Source organism: Fistularia commersonii, chromosome 35, assembly GCF_037954325.1.
Source record: "Fistularia commersonii isolate RoL2024-O1a breed Wild chromosome 35, RoL_Fcom_v1.0, whole genome shotgun sequence".
NCBI lineage: Eukaryota > Metazoa > Chordata > Actinopteri > Syngnathiformes > Fistulariidae > Fistularia > Fistularia commersonii.
The window spans coordinates 9,964,423-9,986,310 of NC_141318.1; the positions used below are offsets into that span (position 1 = coordinate 9,964,423).

At 36.2% G+C, this 21,888-nt stretch overlaps 1 long non-coding RNA gene across 1 annotated transcript in view; it reads left to right on the forward strand.

Annotated features, from left to right (window-relative positions):
* Positions 1–2,319: 2,319 nt before the first annotated feature.
* LOC147214096 (uncharacterized) overlaps positions 2,320–21,888 on the forward strand; it is a 41,153-nt gene continuing 21,584 nt past the window's right edge. The window contains exons 1-2 of the long non-coding RNA XR_015104447.1: positions 2,320–2,459; positions 7,191–7,286. This is a non-coding gene — a long non-coding RNA (uncharacterized LOC147214096). The remainder of the gene's footprint in view (positions 2,460–7,190; positions 7,287–21,888) is intronic.

Consider the following 21,888-nt stretch of genomic DNA (forward strand, 5'->3'; position numbering starts at 1 on the left):
CAAATGCTGGTCAAATCTCAGAACAATATATATAAATAAAACTTATTTTGTTTTGTGAGTAATCTTATTTTGTAACAAAATCAAACTTTGATATTTTGTATGTAATATTTTCCACCAAAATCTGGGTGCTGGATCCGAATTTCTGATGTCTGATTTCAGTCATATTCTTATTTTTTACTTAAATAGTTAGTGTTGCATAAATCTGCCAATTTATTGGTGCAGAAAAAAAATGCCAAATGTTCGCAGGTTGGTTTTACAGCACATCTGCTGATATAAATGGTATGGATTAAAATAGACTTAGATTTTAGTGTTCTTTGTTCCTCTGGATCCCTTTCAACTCAAAAGGCCTGTTTTTGTGCATCAAGTGTCTTACAAAGCAGCTGTACATATTTTTTGAATTCGGCTCACTTCCTACTCTTCATACTCAATAGTACACAACAATGTCAACATGGACACTGAATATACACACGAAAAAGGCAATGTGGGTCCCAGTTGTACTCACGGTGTATTTACTATTGTTTAAAACATGTGATGTAATTATCTATTGGAACTCCACCAAATGAAAAGCGGTGCCAGCATGAGGCAGAGATGAAAAGTCAATAAACTGTCAAATGGAAACCAGATAATCAAGACGAAGGAGTTTTTCTTTTTTAAATGCGGTGACACAGTGGGGGATGGAGCGATGCAGACTATTAGAGTTATATAAGAAACCTTGAAGATTTATAGAAAGGGGAAAAGAGATAGCTTAATTGCCATCACATTGCTGCCTGAAAAAAGTTTAGCATTTGGATGTTGAAATCAGGATTTCAAACTCCACACTTGTCATGATCACACAGAGAGACAGGGAAAGAAAAACTGATAAGAAACAGGCGCTGGCGGTGACACATCTTTCAATTTCTCTGCAATAGCTTTCTAATACATGCCAGATTTTTGTATATTCACATTGAAACATCCTTATTTGATGTCAGCTGAATTGGTTTTAAAAAAATGTCATTTTATTTTAAATAAGATTATATGTGAAATACTGCTTTCACTACACAATACAAACCACTCAAATAATCAGACGGCCTTTTCAAACCACTTCTATTTGTATATTATTTTAACCTATCTTCATTTATTGATTGATTTTTATTAATGTATTTATAATGTCATTTTCATCAATAATGAAAATAAAATGTCATATTACACTAAGTAAGACAACATTTTAGATAATATAGTATAGTTGGAAAAAAATCGATGGAAGGAAATATATATACTTAATATTCAAGCATTTGATTTACAATCATTTGAATTTGGTAGTAAGGTATGTATAAATGTATTCAGAAGAAAAAAAAATCTGTCATCAGAAAAATAAAATAGCAGACAGACAAAACCCAAAAAGGTCTGTGCAGACTGTCAACAAACATAAGGCTTTCAATTTTCCTTAAGGACTTGTAAAGGTAGGCAATAATGCATTTAAAAGCCTTTGTGGTCATAAAATTCAAAAAAATATCAAAATATATACATGTTCTTCTTTGACATTAGAGATTTCAACGCTGCTTGCAGATTTCAGATCATTGACAACAATTTTGCAATTTTAGACAGAAAAAGGTATTTTCTATATGACTGCCAGAAAAAGACAGATTGTCTTTATGTATTGCTTGGTCAGAATAGCAGTGATATTTGATTTCACACCCCTAACAAAAATATTTTTTAAATAATCTATATAATCTATAATATAATAATAATCTTTCAAATCAATATTTGCAAAAAAAAGGAACCTGTAAAATACATTGTCACGCAGAATTATAGTGTCAACAAAAGTACCTTAAAATTTATTCCACTTCACACTGAGACAAAGTTATAATGTTATGGACAATGGCAATACTAACATCAATATAACATAAAATAAATAATGAACAACAGCTATAATAATAATAACAACAATAATGATAATAATAATAGTAATAATAATAATAATAATATTAATAATAATAATGATAATGATAATAATAATAATAATAATAATACATGCCATACTTCAACAGAAGGCAGCTCACAGTTTGATGAATTTAAGCAAGAAAATAAATGCAACTACAAAACATATTTCTAATAACACAAAGAATGAAGTAGATGTGTGGAGATGAAAAATCAGGTGTTCTGTGAAGTAGTTTGGCACTGCTTACCAAGTATGCAGAAAGGTGGCTGACAGGCAGCAGTGCGGGCAGAGGATGGAGCGGCAGGCACACAGACACAAAGCAGAAACCATGTAAATCCTCTTGTGTTTGGAGGAGGTGGTTCCTGTGGTTTCGGGTAACTTTCCTTCCCCTGTTGAAGCTTTGATTTACCACGCAGTGGAAGGACTGCAGCTGAGTGGCCAAAAAGTGTGTTTGAATTCACAGAGGTTTGTACTTCCTGGTCCATCCTGGAATTTCTTGCAAGATCCTGAAATATTATTTCACCTTGAGCCAGGCTAGCAGGTCAGTTTAACAGATCATTGTGCCACTGTCTGTCAGAAAGAGTGAGTGCTGTTATAACCCTTGATCTTATAAAGTTATACCATTGTTATAATTTAGCTTTCCTTATTCTTTTTCTTTATTCTATTAATAGACTTTTGGTTTATAAATAACTTATCAAAACTCGATAGCCTAACACTACTACTACAGCTAATACCAGTACTATTCCTACTCTTGCGAATAGTAGTACATCAACAACAATAACAAGAATAATAGATATATTTACGTTAATTATTCTTATTCTTATTCTTATTCTTATTCTTATTCTTATTCTTATTCTTATTCTTATTCTTATTCTTGTTCTTATTCTTATTCTTATTCTTATTCTTATTCTTATTCTTATTCTTATTCTTATTCTTATTCTTGTTCTTATTCTTATTCTTATTCTTATTCTTATTCTTATTCTTATTCTTATTCTTATTCTTATTCTTATTCTTATTCTTATTCTTATTCTTATTCTTATTCAAGTATAAGTGCTATTAATATTCATGGTTCATTTAGCTTCGGTTAATAAACACTGTTTCTAGTATATTTCAATGTGGTCAACCTTCACACTCCCCTACATCTGTTTGACAGCTTAACTTACCTTTCATGTTATTATAAATGTGTGAACAATATCTCATTCAAACCTCAGTTTTATTTTATTTTTCTATGATATGATAATGACTTACGTGACTGGCTATGCATCTCTAAATGTGGCCCTGTGCTTACTGTGGAGCTGAGAGTACAGATCAGAGAGTAACAGATCAAAAGAAATACAACAACGACAGATACAGATAAAACCTTTCTAATCTAGTGCTATTTCCAAACTTATTTACTGTGTTGTAGACAAAGAAAATCACTGAAATCGGAATATTAATAATATCGGGAATATTAACCATTCAGTTAAATTAAGATAAAACCTGACCATTGCATTGACTAATTTCACTTCAACCTTGTCAAGAAGTAATGTCTACTCAAATTGTACACCACTAATCCTCTTCTTCTATGCAAAACTTTTTCATTTGTCAATTCTGCATTTTAAAAAATGAATACTGCACTCAAAGGATTCAACAGTCCTGCTTTATTTTATTTGACTTTATTTCTTTATTTAAACCTGTGCAAATAATGACTGCATCATGACAACATTACAACATTTTCAAAAGTAAAAAAAAAAAATCATTCAGACTTACAATACGAAAATGTTTGAGAAAGTTTTTCCCAGGTCATCTCGATTTCCTTCATAACATATGTTGTGATTCTTTGTAGACAGAAAATTTCCACAAGATAATTACGTCCATAGCCATGAGTGCTCTGTGTTATTACATTGGTATTAATAGCTCATTACGCCAAAGAGCACCATAACTATATTTTGAGCGCCAATGTGAGATTGTAGTTGTATTTCTTTAATTAGAAAAAAATAAAAGAAGGGTTTGTTCAGCATCACTTATTTGACTGGATTCTTTTCATTTCATCTGTGATGAATCAAACTGAGAATTGCAAAGCATGTTGCTCATATGCTCTTAAAAGCCCTCCAGATTTAACATTCAACACGACAAGATACTCTTGGATTTAGTTTTTTCGTGGCAAATGGCTGGCGTGCTTCCATTTACTTACAAACATGGTTAGGATTAATTCTGATATGTCTGTACACTGTTTTAGTTACACATTAAAATCACACTGTATTGAATTTTGCCTTAATTAATGCAATTACCAATTCAGCATGCAGGATTTTGGATGACAAGCACAACTTCAAATAACTTTTTCCAAATATGTTTGTGTAATAAAATTTGTAATATTGTCACTCCAATTTTACCATAATATCATAATTGAACTTGATATTTTACTTGGTATTATAGTTTTTGGGTGTTACATCTAACCTGCTAGTTGCTATTTGAACTGTAGGTCTTGAGAGCATACCACAAGATGACCATCCCATACATGTCATTTGTCATGCAGAATTATTTACACATTGTCTCACAAACGTTTATACAGAGATATTTGTCATTGGGGAAAAAGTTGGAAGATGCACTGACTCAAACAATTCTCAAAATAATGTTAAGAAGTGAGCAGTACATGCATAAACAGTATTTACAGGGAAAATACATTTTTCTTTGATTGTACCTGGTGGACATTCCCTATAGTAACATCAGATTAAAGCACATTATGAACAAAGAAAAGACTAAGAGAATGTGAAATAAATATTGCCTTTTTACAAAATGCCTCTGAAACACTCTGACAGCTGTGCTGGAACAGGTCGACCCCAGTGTGGACTTGTCAAGACTTTCCAAAAGCAGCCAGTTTTATTGGCTCCAGGAGGAGTGCAAACGTAATGGAAAGCATCGGAATAATAATTCACCAACATTCAAACTACCAATGGCATGACCACACAATACCACAATTTTTCCCTCCAATTTTTCATCAGGATATAATTCAAAAATATCAATTATCATAAATATGCACCAAAAATATGAGAAGGGTCATATATATATAAAAGGGGACATGGTGTCTTCTCTGTTGTTTATTGAAACCATCAAGAAACAACAGACACTGAAAAACTTGACCTACACACAGAACATTCACACCTCTGAAACTGTTCAATGGAGTTTAATCTCAATGCCTAGTTTTTCCATTTCAATAACGAAGCACTACACTACAAGGAATCAAACTTGTATAAATGCAGCACCTTAAACCCTCAAAATGATTGATTATAACAGTTGCTGTTATTAAATGTTGTAGTATTTTGTAGTTTTGTGAAGGTACTATAATGTTTGTTTTCCTCCTCTTTCTCCATGGGAGGAGATTCATATTTGATGCTTGACAGCTGATTTTAACACGAATGTTGACCATTACATACAGCAATTTGAATTGTTTTTTAATTACTATCATTCAGACTCAAAGAATTTGGTTCTCACCCTGAAGTGAAAGGGAAAATAATATTTTCATTAGAAAAAAGATAATGATTACATCTTTTTTTTGTATTTCATCATTGAATATTCCCTCCAATGAATCTACTAAATGATACATCAGTAAAACATTAAAAAAGGTGTAATTTTCCATTGGGGGCTTTCTGGTGTATCTAAATTTTAATTGCATACAAATAAACATAGTGCAGTTCAGGTTTCCAGCTGTCACCATCTATCTGCAAAGCATCATTACAGCAATGACACAATGTATTAATGGCAATAAAGATCAGGACAAGATGAAATTGCTAGTTTGCCTGCTAAGTGTTCGGCCATGATCAGCCCTCTATTTACCTCTGTGATGTCACACAGGTAAGTGACAGTGAGGGGCAGCTAGCTTGTTGAGCATGTATGTGAGGCTCACTCACTTTGGTCTGGGTAATTACTATATGTATCATATTACAGGCTTCTAACAACAAAGTTAGCATTGCTATCCTGTGGGGATCACCTTGAAGCTGGTATACTATGAAAATACAAACGGGGGGCGATTTCCCTTTGCTAACATTCACCGAACGCAGCTAGCCACAAGTATCAGCCTCAGCTCCGTCATGTGATTAGTAGCATGTATAGTCAATATAAGCATCAGAGATATTCTTTGTCTGGTTTTCGTTGCACAGAGGAACATGGACACCATCCTGTGGAACATTATCAGGAGGAAACTTCTGCTTTTTGGCCAAAAATGCAAAACAAATAATTCACCCCAGATGTGGTGTGTGCACACTAATTTACCCATGAAGGTTCCCTGCTCTGCATTTTCACATCGCAATGCATCTGACTTCAGTAGCATCACGGCAATATGTGTCCCTAGAATTACTCAACAACATTCGTTGATTTTTAGATGTGTTTCATCGTTTTTGTCACAATATCCTGCAGATCTTGACCATTATATGCTTCTTTTGCAAAATTCAAGGGTAACTGCTATGTTAGAAGATGATTAGTATGTAAATAATACAGTATGTAGGAGTATTGTCTTCTATAATATGCAATCAATGTTGCACATCAAAATGGCAGAGGGAGTCTTCAATCTTACATTCTTGGACTTTGATCACTTTTATGAAAATTAAAAATCTTTTTTAGATGAGAATTTCAGAAAAAAGCATTTCGCTCAGCAACAGCTAGCAGCAATCACTGACTGCCCTCTAATATTTATTTGATCTTTTATACATATTTAATGGGATACAACAATCAGACTATTGATGCTGGTTCAAATTGGCCAATCCTTTAGTTAAGGTGTATTGATGTGTTGACCATTGAAATCGGCCTAATTATGTCTGCAGTCATATCTTATCAAATATGAGATAGACCGACAGTAAGTCAAAGCGAAGCCTAACTAATCTGAATTAAAATGAATTGTCTGCTCTTGCATACATAAAGTTTAACAAGGGAACCATGGGATAATTTATTTAGCAAATTGCACCCAAAGGTTTCAACCCAAAACATGAGAGTGAATGAAAGAACAACAACGGTGGCAAATGTATCCAGACTCAGAATGTTGACGGAAACAAGTTTTTCATGTTTGGATTCAGACCTTGGTAAGCAGCTGTTATCCATATTGTTGTCCAGGGGTTCTGCTCTGTGCTGCCCACATCTCAGCTCTTTGTCAGATATTGTGCAACACTTGGCCACAGATGGCAGAGACACGCAGCCCAGAGCAGAGACTTTTTCGATGAAGATTTATTAGCTCAGAATAACCATGAGGACACGATCATTGTTAGATCACTTTTTCTCCCTGTCTTTCTGTGTTCATCTGCAGGGAGATTTACTGCTGCTGGTGCAGCTCCGGGACAGCAGAGAGCTGTTAGCTTAGGTTTTCATCACAGGCAGGAAGGAAAGGAGGAAATTGAACGAGGTGAGCGTTGAGCATGATGTGAATGAACAAAATAATTATTAGCTATGAGATGGAGAGGGACACGAGAGATGCAACCTACCTGGATGTTCTATCAAACGTTTTTATTTGTAAAAACAGAGGCAACTATATTAAATTATGAAGACTATTAATAAACCCTCCTCGAGCTTCCACCTTATCATGGTGCGAGGGTTTTGCACATCCCAGTAATTCTGGGAGATGAGTTTTCGGGGGCTTTATGCCCCTGGAAGGTTCATCAAGGGCAAACAGGTCCCAGGTGAGGGACCATACAAAGCCGGTGTCGGAGCTTGGTCCGCATCACTGGTTGTAAGTCAGATTAATCTCCGATGAGGGTTGGACTCCGACAGGGCTGCCCTTTGTTACCGATTCTGTTCATCACTTTTATGAACAGAATCTCTAGGTGCAGCCAGGGTAATATGGGGATCCAGTTTGGTGGCTGCAGGATCGAGTCTCTGCTTTTTGCAGATGATGAGGTTCTGTTGGCTTCATCAGGCCATGATCTCTAGCTCTCACTGGAGCGGTTCGCAGCCGAATGGGAAGTGACCAGGATAAGGATCAGTATCTCCAAATCCGAGACCATGGTGCTCAACCGGAAACACGTGGAGAACCCACGCTGGGTTGGGGAAGAAGTTCGACCCCAAGTGGAGGAGTTCAAGTATCTTGGGGTCTTCTTCACAAGGAAGGGAAGGATGGAGTGGGAGATCGACAGGCAGATCGCTGTGGCGTCTGCAGTAATGCAGACACTGTACCGGTCTGTCATGGTGAAAAAGGAACTCAATTCACCGGTCGATCTACACTTTTACCCTCACCTATGGTCACGAGCTGTGGGTGGTGACCAAAAGAATGAGTTTCCGATACATGTGGCCTAAATGAGTTCAGAGTATAGCTGCTGCTTGTCCCCATAGAGAGGAGTCAGATGAGGTGGCTCGGACACCTGGTCAGGATGCTTTCTGGAGGCCTCCCGGGGGAAGTATTCCAGGCATGTCCATTTGGGAGGAGACCACAGGGAAGACCTAGGACACGCTGGAGAGACTATGTCTTTAAGCTGGCCTGGGAACACCTTGGGATTCCTCCAGAAGAGCTGGACCATGTGGTGGGGAGAGGGAAGTCTTGGCCTCTCTTCTCTGGCAGCTGCCCCTGCACCCCGGCTTATAAATGGCAGAAGATGGACGGATAATACTCTATGGATTGATACTGAATACTCCGAAACACAATGAAGATAAACCTGAGATGTGCGGCACCTTTAGCAAACACATAAAATACAGAGTTCAGCCCATAGACTGACATTTTTGCAACTACCAATTTTTGGATAAAAAAATATGTATCTTAATTTTTCAGAACAATAACACAATTTATGCCGATTTAATGTTGGAAATACAACATCATCATGTGACGTTAGTTAGAGAGAATTGATTTAGTTTCTTATTGCAAAAAAAGAGAAACACTGGAAAATGGGTACAATTTTAGTTAAAAAAAAAATCAAAAAAATCAATGCTGGACCCAAAACCTAGAGAACATCCAAGTAAAACTATGTAAAAATTGTTAGCTTATTTGAATGGAGATTGACAAGTAAGTCTTTGAGTTTTTGGTCAGTTAACTAAAAAAATCCCTAACCGTAACTGACACAGTTTTCCAGTGATAGCTAGAGATATTGAAGCTGGTGTCATAACCTTTATTCAACCGTATGTCATCATCCAAACAGGGTTGGTGTGCAACTGGCAATACAGATACAACAAACTGATCAGATCTACTGTATCTATATACTGCTCAAAAAAAAAATAAAAGGAACACTTTAACACAATGTAATTCCAAGTCAATCACACTTCTATGAAATCAAACTGTCCACTTAGGAAGTAACACTGATTCATTTTGACTTGTTTCAAGGACATTACATCAACGTTAATATGTTTTTCAACTTGCATTTTAGAGTGTGACACCAAATCCAGACATCCATTGATTAATAACATTGATTTCCATTGATAAGTTTTATGTGATTTTGTTGTCAGTACAATCAACTATATAAAGGACAAAGTACTTAATAAGAATATTATATTCATTCAGATCTAGGATGTATTATTTTACTGTTCCCTTCATTCTTTTGATCAGTGTAATTTCTCGTGGACATTTTCTAATTAGGAACATTCACTGATATTGATAGATCTGTGAATGTCATTATCAGCCACATTAGGATAAGATACAAAGGGAATCTTAACACTATATGACTATGGGGATCTGCAGTCAAGCTACTTCAAACACAGGCGGTTAAAGGCCGTAAGGAGCAGTTATTGAGTTAAGATGAATAAGACTGTTTCCACTTCTAGGAGGCTTTTCTGGAAGATCCAGACTGTTCTTTACACTGATGAAAAATGGGGAGTTTGGCACTAGTGCGTTTACAGAGCTTATGTTCTCTTGGCTTCAACCATCCCTTCCCTCTCATCTAACCTTGCATCCTGCTAGCTGCTGTTCTCCTCTGAAGTCAGTATGGCCTGCTTGTCCTTAGGTGTCCTGGCAGTCAACAGAAAAGAAAATTCATTTTTAGTCAAGTATCAAATCTCAGGCGGGACAGAGACTGTCCTCCTGATAGTCATTTGCAAGTAAAGGAAGTGGATATTTATATTTAACTTTCATCCCCAGCGCTATTCTAAAACACCAAAAACAGCTTGTTCCAGCTCCATCTGTTCCACTTTTACAAGCACTTCACATTATTTTGGAGCAGGATTCTTTGAATTTTTATTGTCATTTTTATCATCCTCCTGTGACCTGACATTTTGTTTGTTATGCATGTTGTCTCTCGGCTATTTGGGAACAGTAGAACTGAAATAAGCATAAATAGTAATCATATTTGGGCATAAAGCATATTTAGCAAAATAAAATGTCATCATTTGAGGAAAATGTGTTTTCTTCACATGTTAATAGTTAAATCTAATGATGAAAGTCTTTATTTTTTTCACTTGCCAATAAGTAGCTCAGTCATATACAACAGCTGATTTTCCTTTGACCATGCATCCTTATAAAATGTAAATGGCTTTCCCATATTATAAACACTCACATTAAGGGTGAATCCGTATTGCTTCCACCTAGATTGTTGTAATTGTAGCATTTTACCACTGACAGGTACACTAAAAGCCTCTACATAGGACGTATATAGTCCAACATACAGACTGTTTGGCACTGTATGAATAAAATCTCACTTGACTTGACTTGACTTGACCTGATATGCTTTGTCCTGATGTATTGATGTATTGATGTATTTTCTTGCAAATTATAAGGAACCTCAGATGAGGATGCAGTGTAGCAGTGGCGGGCGTTGCATTTTACACCTATGCCTTCAGTCGTGCTCCGAATCAATCCACCCTCCAATAATTGGTTTATGGCTATAAAAACACCATAAACAGCACCCCCCGCGCGTAATCGACCACGCACCCCGCGGCTTTGTCCAGGGCGCGGCCCGGCACCCCAAGGGCCCAAATTCCACGAGTGTGTAAAACAAGTCCTTGTTAGGAAGTAAACTCGACAGACCGCACCTCCTCCGCCAGAACCCCCTCACCTGCACATCCGCCGGACTCGTCTCCGCAGGTATGCAGCGAGGGGGAGCGATCCTCTCAGGGTGGCATTCATCCTTGCCCGGGATATCACGTTAGTGTATTTCCTGACTTTTAATAAACCATTCTTGCTTGATCAGTTCCTGACCATTATGACGTTTTTCCCTGAGTGAAATCTGAACACACTGGGACAACAAAGTCCGGTCCCGTGGCGGGAGCCACACAAAAAAAAAAACGGACAGTAGCCACTATAATGCCTTTATAGCAAACAGCTGCGACACATAAAAACCACCAATGATAACCTTATAAACTTGCAGTATTATTTAGGGAAAATAGCAGCATTTTACTCACCAACAACTCTGATCATTTGTTGACAAAATCCATCTTACTTTCTCTCCTCAAAAAGAGTTCAGGTATTCAGCTATTTTTTATCCGTGTGCGTCACCTCCAAGCACTCCCAGCAATACAAATTGCAGTGTGCCCCGGAGCCTGTAAGGCGGTCGTCGTTCGTGGCTAGAAAAATGTGACAAATCCTCTCCTGGTTGTGACAGGTTCACTAGCTTAGGAGTTTCCCGACCTGTCTTTACTACGTCAAATTTTTCTTCGAAAAGAAAATGGCTTGAACAATAAATTAGTAACTAAATATGTTTCTTATCCTCCTGCAGCCATTGTGGGTTGTCAATGCCAAGATTAAACAAGCACAACTATATTTCTGTTCGCAGCTGTCTAGTAGCTTCTTCTCGCTAATACACTTGTCCACTCTTACTATGCAATAAGAGGGTGTGAATAAGCTGACGTTCCTGTAGCCTGCAAGAAGGCTTCAATGTTGCCAACTCAAAATCTGATTGGTTGAAGTAACAACACTTAGTTTTTGCTTAAAGGGCTAGCAGAACTGATTGTGCTGCCCCCCACTTCCCCGACCCTGCCTGGCAACAGATTATGGCTGAGATGTAATTGGTTAAATACTTTAATAAGAAAATGCATGTCTGGTTGCGGCACAACCAGGAGAAAAGTTATGAAAGGAAGTGAACAGACCATTTGGAATTATTTAATAAGAATTCATGGACAAAATATAATTAACATTTGTGATTCAAGTTTTTCTTTTTGGCCAGCAGAGAAGCCCTTGCAGGCTGTGATGGCCCACCACTGCAGAATAGTAATGGAATAACTTGGAAAACCAAAAGTGTTTTGGATGCACTGCTTAAAAAGGTACGACTGTAGTATATATATATATATATATATATATATATATATATATATATATATATATATATATATATATATATATATATATAACAACAGCTGAAGCTGGCTTGCCATTCATTTAGAGGTTACTGGATACTGGATTTTTGGGGGGCTGGGCCAAATAAAAACCACATCCATTAAGCAATGTCCTCAAAAATCTTAAATCAGCGCCAGATTGGATTCATCAATCATTTCCAAATTTTGGAGCTACATCTTTGCACCGAAGTTACATATCACGCTTGGTAAAACGCAATCAACATAGAAGACGCATCTGGCCCCATTCACCACAATAGCTGTTGAAATTTTTCATCTGAAACTAACACATCAGCTAAACAGTGATTGCAAATCTACAGTGGTTCAGCAGGGCAGGTATTCAACTAGCGTAAAATCTTTACGCCCTATCTTAGCTATGTCCTGCTAACTAGACGTATCCAGATGAGGGAAAGGTCATACGTGTGTGTCGGCTCCAAGCATCTGTTAACCAGCTGTGGAGAGATGTTTCACATTGTGCCTCTCACTCTGTCACTTGGACTGACCCTTCCCAGCTGAGCTAAGTGGTGCAGAGATGCTTTATGGGTAAAAAGAAAACTCTCGATAGGACTTAACTCACTGACAACTAAGTGACTCCCCTTCACACAAACTGAAGATTTAGAATGCTATATTGTGCTCGGTAGCCCATGAGCTTTATCGAGTTTTTTTTATCCCACGTTTTATTTACTTGTCTCGACATAACCCCAGACATGGATGTCAGTCCAGGCTCCTGTAATGGTGACCATTCCAAAAAGGTGAAGTTATATCCACAGCGTCTTTCAACATAAGGTGCAAATATGATCAGGATTGGCTTGTAAAAACATCAGTAGAACATCAAACCTGAAAAATCGATCCAATGTAGAAACAATTTTTTTTTTTTATTTTGCAAATCTTCAGTAAATCTTCATATGTGTGTATATATATATATATATATATATATATATATATATATTATGCTGAACTTAATCACAGAATGAAAGAAGTACATGTCATAGAGTATGATAATAATATCTATATACATGCGTGTATATATACATATATATATATTAAATATATAACATATATTAAATATATATATATTTGATATATACTCACACTTATATGTTATTATTATGCTCTGTGACATGTACGTCTTTCATTCTGTAATTTATGTTCAGCATTACATATATTTTTTCATATAATAGTCTTGTCAAGTTACATGTGCTGTGTAAGGCTTTTATGTGACACATCACAAAAAAGTTTTCCCACTATTAGAAATTCCATTTTCACATAATTACAGGGGAATATACAGCACATAACCCTCATAATTTAATGTAGTATGTATTAAATTATTATGTATACAATTATTTTCAGCATATCAATTTCATGATTTTCCTGCATGTTTCTATCAAACACGAGGTAAAATATGTAGATGTACGTTTCAAAAGCTGAGAATGCAAATGACTGTAATAAATGAGATGTTAATAACAACACCACACCAGTTTTCTATGAACCCAGTGCTAGACATTACAGCTCGTATCACTGCAGTTTGTCATTTCCTTTTTATTTTACTTTACTTTTTCATGTTGTTCAGCTGGTTAAAAGACCCTCTGCATTCAACCACTTGAGTCAAACTGCCAACTCACAATTGGGAACACTAGCCACTATGGCACCAACGAGGCTGAAAACTGGGTTACAACCTCAGAGCTTGACCCCTTTTTTTTTTTTTTTTTTAATTTATTTATGCAGCAGCCTCCTTTGTCCACATCAGTGTCATTTCTGAAGTATCCTGCTGTTTGATCCTTGCAAAGCCACTCAAAGAAACGTGTGTGTGTATGGGTGTGTGTACGTGTGCGTGTACTCTACTACCAGCTCCCAGCCTGTAACCCAAAGAAGCAATAATTCATGGTGAACTCTTATTTCCCATGAATGTTTCTGTTGACCCCTTACTGCTTTGCCCTCTGAAAGACAGTTAACCTTGTCCCCAAACTACTGCATCACTTATATTAATTGTAGTCATTGAATTTTGTCTAGGTTGGTTTGGGTTTTGCCTTTTTCCCCTCTTTATAATCAATCTTTTGATAGTTATCCTAACAGTATATTTGCAATAAATAATATATTTTATTAATATATATGCAGCCTTTTTTTTGGAAATTTACCATAATAATTGAGGTTTTTGTCTTTATGTATATGTATGTAGACATGAGGAAATCCACTCCAAATTAAGTCGAATGTTGTGCAAGTCTCCTCAAATGAGCGTTTGAGTCAGTGTGTTTGCCTGTTTTTATTTTTCAGTTTATTATATTTTTTGAGTGAAACAACAAAAAAAAAAGGCGACAAAACAAAGGAAAAACGACAAACAAAGGATATCTTTAATCTCTAAATCGAGTGTGACCCTTTTTTTCCACACTGATGAAAATGTTTACAATGGAGCCATTCATGCCAACATGCACACTTTGAGAGAGAAAAAAAATGGTTGAAGCCAATGTCAGATTTACTTACTCAAAGTTGATCAGTCATGGTGGTTATGATAAAAAAAGCTAATCACCGAGGAGGAAGCAGAAGAAGACTGTATGGTTTCTACGGTTTCTTCAACACAGAATTTTACTCTGAATGGATTGATGGAAATTTTCTATTATAAGCTCAGGCTGTTAAAGATCTTCTAACTAATAACACAAAAGTGTATCTGTGTAGTGTAGTGTGTTTTAGCGATACAAGTTCACTGAATAGTGTTTTGGCCTGAAATTCACCAGGAACTCTTTTATTCTCTACACTGAGTAGGTGAGTCACCCAAACCCAATCCAAATGGTTTAATCACCTGTCTCTCTGTTGGTCAATCTTCCTGATTCTTTCTAGAACCCAGAACCGAGAACCTAGTCTGACTTGTTACTTCTGCTGATCTGGTATACATTTTGACTGAAATCTAAACGATACCATGACACACAAAGAGTACTCACTGCTCTCTGTACATAGAATTGCACAAATAGCAGCACAATTCTCCCACCTCCCCTCCATTAGAAAATACTTTCTGGTATCATCAACAAATAACTGAATCACCGTGTGAGCAGGACATCGTATAAGTGTGTAATAAGATCAGTTGTTTCAACTTTTAAGTGGCATGACTTTGCTGGCTAGAAAAGCTTTAATTAAATTTGCTGATAAGGTCAAGAATTATCACCTAATCTAGAGGCGTATATCGAGTAAATGATTAAGTATGATATTAACTAAGACTGTATTACTCATAGATATAAGTGACCATTGTTTTCAGCTCCATTATGGATATTGTGATTACTCATGTACATGAAGTTTAATCTTGTTTTTCAAAGCTGTAGTTTCTTTCTTTGTGATAAGTTTTCATTAATTCAAACAAACATGGCTGAATATTTTTTTACAGCAGAATGCAGCACCTTTTGATCACTTATGGTCTCTTACAATAAAGAGGTACATCAGTTTCCCAAGTTTATGTTAGATGTTGCATACATGTATGGTAGTTTTGTTGCAATATTGCTTTAATAGGCCCCGAGAGTACAGTGTATTTTACTCACCATAATTCCATAGCTGTGTATTTCTGTGTATTTAATTAATCTTTTTTTCAATGCATTTTAATGTTGCCTAATTTTTGCGGGGGGTCTGTTGGGGACTAAATAATTCAAAGAATAAAACATTTGTATCTCCATGTAGTGTTTATCTAACCGTAAACAATTACCTCTTGCTGGTAATGGCTAAATGTAGAAATGTAGTTATTGCAAAATGAAAGCATCTTACCCTGTCTTGCACACCATAACTTGTTTTTAAGACATTTCGCAAGCTCATCATGGTTCAAAGGCCATATATATTTTGACCTTTTATATTGCGTGTTGTTGAGATAAGACAAGACAGATGTTATTGATCCCATGATGGGGAAATTCAATTGTTACAACAGCGTAACAAAAAGTACAAATAATAGTAAGCACTGCATCTAAAATAAATTGACCCCATTTAAAGAAAAACAGAGCAAGGTGAATAATCAGGCAGCTAGTTCACTGAATAGCTTTCTTTGAGCACAGACCTTGTAAATTTTAAAAGGCCTGTATTTATACAAAACGTTTCTAGTTCCCCTGACACAGAGGTTGTTTAATATCTGGCCAGAGCACAAAGAACAAAGAAATTCAGGCAAAGCTGTAGTTATTATTTCTTTCAATCGCCATTTTCATAGACTTCTTTCTTTTAAATCCCAACAAGAATATTGAACGTAGCCCTTTCTTTTGCCTGATCTGGCAGAACTTAATCAGAAGTGACTGTTTTTTTTAAAAAGACAGCACATTGCATATTCCATCATGAGCGATTATTTGAAGAACAATAGGATTTCTGCAACTATCACAGCCCCCCCCCCAAACACACACAAATAGTGTAGTTATTCTGTTTTTGTCAAATTGATGAGAGTGCAACAAGAATTTCGAAATAATAGTGGGTGTAATGATGTGTCTGTATGTGTGTGTCGCATTGTTTACAGCTGATGATTGATCATAGGATGGGCAACACATATTGATTCAGATCCATGTACCATATGAATACATTTCTAATTATAGCATGTACATTTTGTTGTCCTCCGAAAATGTGTGTTTGCAAACTAACATTTCTATAGCTTCAAATTCACCATGACAATGTGGAAATCGAAAAACGTGGGTCTACATTTGCATGACTTTCGGCAATAATTGAAGTAACCCCCACTCCCACATAAGAACTGCTCCGGATGAAGGTGGTTTGCCATTCGGTTGTTTATATGTTTTTAGCCACTTTTAAATAATAAATTAAACATAAGTTGTTTACTTCTTGCATCTAAAATTTAGCAGAAGTGAGTATGCTTTTAAAGCTATATGACATGTACAATCATTCAAGGGGTTTGACCACCTCAATTGATATTTAATTTATGTATTTATGTATGTATGTATGTATGTATGTATGTATGTATGTATGTATGTATGTATGTATGTATGTATGTATGTATTTATCTATTTATTCATATGTGTAACATTTTGCTATTTGTTTTAGCGAAAAAAATCTTTGTCTACACCTTAGATGGCTGAGGGAGCCTTAGATGGTGCGAGCTGAGACTGGAAGGAAAGGTAGATCCTGGACTGGTCAACTGTCAGGAGTCTCGGGTCCACATATACAGACGTTAAACTGTTGACACATTCATTCACACCTCAAGAGAATTTATCGGATTCATTTGTGAAAGTGGCAAATGAAAATTTATTATATCTGTTTTCAAATATCAATGTGTACTTATATCCATATGATTATTGATATATGAAAAGTTTTAGTGAATAACTGCTAGAAGAACGAAAGAAGAAAAAGGGTTTTACACAAAAATCCATTTATATGTTTCCTTACTCCTAACGCAGAGATTTATTTTTTATCTATCCAGGATCTCTAATCTGAAGAGAGATTATTGAGTGAGAATAATGAGGGTCCAGAATGCAGAGGTTGGATTACTACTGCCGTCCTTGTGGGGTTGGACGGGTCTGAAGCCCAACAGCTGTCAGGAGACCGCGCTCAGCCTCTTGAGGAGCATCAACATCCTAAAGAAGAGGAAGGAGAAGAAGAATGTAATACATGGCCGCTGAAATGGTTGCTGCGCGTTTACGCACGCCAACATGCACGCGTGCACGTCGCCTCTCTGGATATTTTCGGAGCTGATTTCGTAATGGGCCATTTATCATATTTATAATCAATCAGGTCAAAGGCGCACGCGCGCGCACACACACACACACACACACACACACACACACACACACACACACACACACACACACACACACACACACACACACACAAGACCGAAGGTCAGTCACTTAACCCGCTTTAATCACGGTGATCACGGGATGAAGTCACCTCAGCAGCGGGACACAAACCCTCCGTTCCGGCCCTTCGTTACCCGCGCCGAGGCCTGCGTGCAGCAGAGCCGAGACACCCTCACCAGCCATTTCTTCCATTGATCAATGCGTTCATTCATTCATTTTTTTTTACAACAGAATAACGTAACTACTACTTATATATTTTATCAACTGGCTGCTTTCTGACGGCTCACGAGGCAGTCAAGTTTAAGAGAAAATGAATGAATTATGAATTAAGAAAATGAATTTCAAATATTTTTTTCGGAACTGGGCTAATAGTGTAAGACGGAGCCAAGCGGTTTTGATAAAATATAAATTGATACCTTAAAAAAGCACGAAACCATTTTAAAATTAATCAACTAATGATAGTTCCTATTAGTAGTTTTGTAATATAAATAGAAACGTTTCATTCTAGAATGATTTGCAAATTATTGTGTTCGGCTCCAGCACCCCCACCGTGACTCTGTCGTAGGCTTAGCAGTAAAGAAAAATATGTATTTCGTTTGATTCATTGATTTGCTTTCTGTATTCTTTTATTCAATTTAAGTGTTATACCCAGAACAATATTAACAGAAACAGGATAGGGGATATAAAGCTGCATTCACTGTTTAATTTAAAGTCAGTCCACCAATCGACTAGACAGTGATAATCCAAATTAAAATATAGAATAAATCAATTCTTCAGATGTATCAACGAAGTGTATAAACAAAAACGTGTATGTTGAGTATCTACGTCACAAACCAGCTTAACTCTGTTAACAGTTAATATTTAATGATATTTCTTTTTCTGTATTTTTTATATTTTTTATATTTTGGTTTTGACGTGAGCAGAAACGGCCTCCCCCGGGCCTGCAAGCCGCTGAGTGCGGCCTGCGGCTGCCGACGGACCGCCTGCTGGTCCGGGGCCAGTTGGGAGAACTCGACCTTGTTTCAATTTGAAAAAAAAAGCAATAAATCAAATCCAGGCTCAAGACAATAACAGTGAATAACGGCCAATTATAGGCAATAAAAGGACTTCAAACTGAGACGTCTGGATATTCCCGAAGTCTCCGAGCAAACAAATCCGATGATTTCGACAAAGCGTACGGCGCCGAAGTTGATTTATAGCCGCGTATTTACACAAGTAATAAATGCTTGGAGTGAAATTTGACTTAATTGTTGCCATAACGGAGTAGAAACGATCAGCGGGAAAATATCAAACACATTCTCACGGGATCAAATAAATAGATAAAATAAAATGAGAATCGTTTGATTTAAAGTCATGTGACGCAGTGACACGGACGTGTCGCGACAGTGCGGAACAAAGCGCGAGAGACAGAAAAGTGGCGCGCGCACAGCGCTTATTTTCCAGGAGCCCAGATGATAATCGGGGCTATTTAGTCATTAAGGAACTTTTAACAATAATCCCGGATCGTATTCTTTCCTGAAAGCATATGACGGTCAAGCCGGAAATACTGAACCTGCTTGGACCTAAATAGGATTAAAACTCACGCACTGAACATGTGTACATTTTAGTACCACCATTTTCTGTCGATAATTGTCTTTCTCTTTGCAGAAGCTCGACGTTTTTGTTTTGACAATAGGAAGACATTTAAGTCACAAGGTAAATGTTTTGTGAACAAATCCCGCTAAACTTTAACCGGGGTAGTACCAAGTAAATAATCATAATTAAATAATCATTTTGAGAAACTAGGATTACATTTTTGTCATGTAAACGGGTTGCAAAACAAACCCTATTTGCTTCTAGATTAAAGTACAAACATATTTGAGGTCATATTATAAAATAATGTCGATCTATGTTTGAAATGTGTTTGTGTGCGTGTGTGCGTGTGTGCGTGTGTGTGTGTGTGTTTGTGTGTGTGTGTGTGTGCGTGCGTGTGTGCACGGCATCACACTTCTAAGAGATTGATCACACAAGTGCATATAGAGGAAATGCAAATATGAAATGTGGACATTCTACTTAAATATTTCAAAATGTCTAATTTTCAAATTTGGATTAAATCTCATTTTTAAGAGTAAGATAATGTGCGAATTCTTGTAATTTCATTTTACGAGTTCAATATAAAGGATCTTATTGATACAAAAGTAGATGATTTGAAAAAGTAGATCAAATGAAATACATATGACATAAGTCATTTGTTACCAAAATGTTTCATCTATTACTGAAAATGTACAGTTGTATTTTTTATTCTCTGAGAAATTGAATAGGATGGCTTGAAGTCATACCAGCAGACAAAAATTAGTGAGTTGATTTTGATAGCAAATTCTGACCTCAACTAGAAAAAAAAGAGACGCTAAAATTGTTGTAATAGTCATATCTAACATATTTACTCGTAGGGGCTTTTTACGATATTTAAATTCAGTGTAGATTAATGTGCCTTTATCAACTCACCTAGTTATAATTGAATCCGTATAAATTAAATGTGAAACTTTTGAAAGTAATTATTTTTAAAATATTTCACATTTCGTTTATACTTAATGTAAAATGCGTAAGGCGTGTAGCAAAAGAAGGTTCCAAATCGTAGAAATTACAGAAAAAATGTCAAATATTTTGGAACATCCCATTTTCAGAAATGAAGTGAAGTGTGCGACATGCCAATGGATAAAAGCAAAGCTTATGTGAGTTGATACAAATTTCATTTTTGTATGTTTTTCAGGATTAAATCTCACCTGTTAATGTTTGCAAAAACTTAACCGTTCTGTAATCTGAGTCCTTCCATTAGAATTAAATATAGCACAGTAAAAGGGTTTTTCATTTAATTCAGCATTTTAGGTGGAGGTAAGCACCCACGATTCATTCCTACCTTCAGCCTGGAGTCGCTGCAGACGACTGAGCACAACATGATTGACAAATGGTGGACACACACTCAGCTTTTCAAGTGTACAGATGCAGCCAGAGACCTTCTGGTCTGCAGATACAGCAGGGTCTGAGTGTATGGAAACACTCAGGGTGAAGATCACACGCACCGGACTCTGCCCCAGTGCTGCTTTCCACATTTTGCATTCCACATTTCTGCAGTGACCACTTTCATTGACATATTTTACACAAAGATGACAATGTAAACATATCCACCCTCTGCTCTCAACCCTGAAAAAAGATTAAGAATACCCTGCTTTTTTCTGACACAGCTTGAAATTGGAAAGTAGTAAGAATTGTTGGTTTGACAAATAGTTTTGTCAGAATTTTTGTTTTTCATTGTTTACTGGAGAGAAATTTCAAACACAATTAACTTTTCTTTCTCTTTTGAATAAAGGGAAAATCATAATTTACAATTGTTTGTCACCTATAAAGTAATCATTCATCTAAGGATATCTGCTATTTATAGGTTATAAAGGAAACAAAAATAGATTTTAGACATTTACAATGTGTCCCTCAATATTTCAGACTTTCATTTCAAGGTCATACAACTCATTAAATGAAGCAAATTACAAAAAAATAATCTACAATGATAAATATCTTATCCATGCTGCTTTTTCAATAAATATATATATTTTCTTTGCTCATTAAAAAAAAAAAAAAAGTTTTTCTTATTAATTTTTGTACAAACTGTATTTGAGCATACATGTCAGCAAGGCTCATTGAACTGATTGGAAATAAAGTGTGTTCCAGCATATAGTTTTCAATAAAGTTTGGATTAAATGTGATTTTATGTAATCTAATTTAAAATAAGACTGTAATGATTGGTTTCACAGCCCAGGTGAAATCTCTTTTATGTTCTGTGTCTGCTTGGGTATGTTTTTTTCAATTTCTTTCCTACTCTTTTTTCGATGCAGATAAACAAGCTCTTTGGTCTAATTGCTACATCATATCAGTCTTTGCAAGTTCATTAAAATAAGAGAACACATCCCAGTTATCTAAAGTAAACACTCTGGCACACTTTGTAAGGTAAATGTACTATTATTTCTTTATTTC